Genomic DNA, 2500 nt, shown 5'->3' with positions numbered 1-2500 from the left:
TGGATGTTATAGTGCTTTAAAATTCATTAGCAAGTGGTATGCTGCATTTCAATCCACCGTAAAATATTGACCAAAGACAAACGTATTTCATCCACTGATGTATTGCTGAAGTCGCCAAGATCTTGGTGCGCTGAGAGAATGAACAAAAAGCTATTCAAAATATATTCATTTTCGATCACATATGATGGCACCAGATGTCACTGTGTGCAATGTGCACCTGGGCATCGAACATGGAATCCATAAAGTGACGCACGATTTCTATAGACGATAAATCATTTGCTCCATTAAGGCACATTTAGGTCTGCCATCATATGCCGCAAACTGAATAAGCCTTTTCTTTCTTTCTTTTTTTTCTGCGTTTTTTATCGGCTTTTGGTTTACGTTGATGTCACTTCTTTCTTCCTCATTTCTGCCTCATGACTCTTCATTCACCTAGACTTTTATTTGATTACCTTCCGTGCTGATAATCTGTGATGCTAACTCGTTCTCCATTCATTTATTTGTTATCTAGCAGGCCATTTATCATCCATTTGGTTATCTCTTTCTGGACTACATTATTCATTCTTTTATTAGTTAATAAATCAATATATCAGTTCATTTCTTCAATAATCCATCTATAGATTATCTTCGTTATTATCATAATGATAAAATATATAATGACAATTATGTTAATAATAATGATGATGATGATTATAATGATGACAATAATCATAATCATAATAATGACATAATCATAATCATAATAGTGATAATGACAATAGTAATGATGATGATAAATATTATGATAAAGTTAACAAAATAATGATAATGATAATGATGATGATGATGATGATGATAATAATAATGATAATGATAATGATGATGATGATGATGATGATGATGATGATGATGATAATGATAATAATGATAATAATGATAATAATAATAACAATAATAATGATATTGATGATGAAACATATAACAATAATGACAGGAGTGACGATAATGATAAAAACAATAATGATGATAATAATCATTACAATAGCAACAACTAATATTATGATGACCACAACAGCAAATAATAGTAATTGAAATGGGAAAGGATAACACCGATGATAATATGAGTAATCATGATAATAAGGATAATCATAAATATTATAAGAACAATGATATTACTGATGATAAAAATGATTATAATAATGATAATAATGATAGTGATAATAAGAGTGATCATAGCGGTGATGATAATGACAATACTAATACTGATGATATGGTAATCATGTAATGCTAGTAACAACAACAATAGAAATAATAAAACAATAATGATAATAATAATAATGATAATGATAATAATAGTGACTAACAATAATAACAATAATAACATTAACAATGATAATGATAATTATAGTTATAATATATATGATCATAAAATTAATTATAACAATAATAATAAGGATACTATTGATAAGGATATTGATAATAAAGTTAATGATAATAATTATGATGATTGTAAAACAACGGATGATGATCATATTGATACAAACAACAATGATAAGAATGATAATAATCACGACAATAATAATCTTAACAATAATGATAACAATAAGGATAATAATAACAGTGATGATGGTAATACTGATAATAGCAATAATGATCATAATGATAATATTAACGAAAATAATAAAGATAGTGAAAACAACACTGATAATGATAATGATAAGGATAATAATAGTAATAGTAACGATAATAACAATGATAACAACGATGATATCAAAAGAATAAATCGTACCAGTAATAATGATAATGAGGATGATGATAATAATGATGATAATAATAATAATGATGATGATAACAATGATAATAATGACAATTGTAATAATAATGATAATACAATAGGAATAATTATAATAATGATGAAAATAATAATGATAATGATGATAATAACAGTAAAATGATAATGATAGTGGAAAAGATACTGATGATACTAATGGAAATAATAATAACGATAATGAGGAGAATGATAGTAATGATAACGATAATAACAATGATAAGGATAATGATAACGATAATAACAGTGATAATGATCATGATACTAATAATGATGATAATGATATTAACAAAAAACAACAACATTATATCAATTATAGTAATAATAATGATGACAATTATAATGGCGATGATAATGATAATCATAATCATAGTTATTATACATTAAACATTTATAGTAAAAGGATAGCAATAACAAGAACAAGATCACTGATGATGATAATAATAATAGCATCAAGACTGATATCAGTGACGATAAAGATAATAACAATAGCAATACTATTTGGTTGACTTGCCATCACTATCATAACAACGCAACAATAATGAAAATATATAACAATATATAATATTTATAACGATGACAAGACAGCAGTGATAACAATAACCATTTGCAGAAGGAACTACAAGATGCAAAGGGAAGGAACAATAAAAGGAAAAGGACACAGATGCAACAAGAACGAAATAGGACTCGAAG

Source organism: Penaeus japonicus, unplaced genomic scaffold (genome assembly GCF_977035675.1).
Source record: "Penaeus japonicus unplaced genomic scaffold, GWHDUDI00000001_assembly GWHDUDI00000018, whole genome shotgun sequence".
NCBI classification, from domain to species: domain Eukaryota; kingdom Metazoa; phylum Arthropoda; class Malacostraca; order Decapoda; family Penaeidae; genus Penaeus; species Penaeus japonicus.
Note: the sequence above shows the minus strand (reverse complement) of the source record.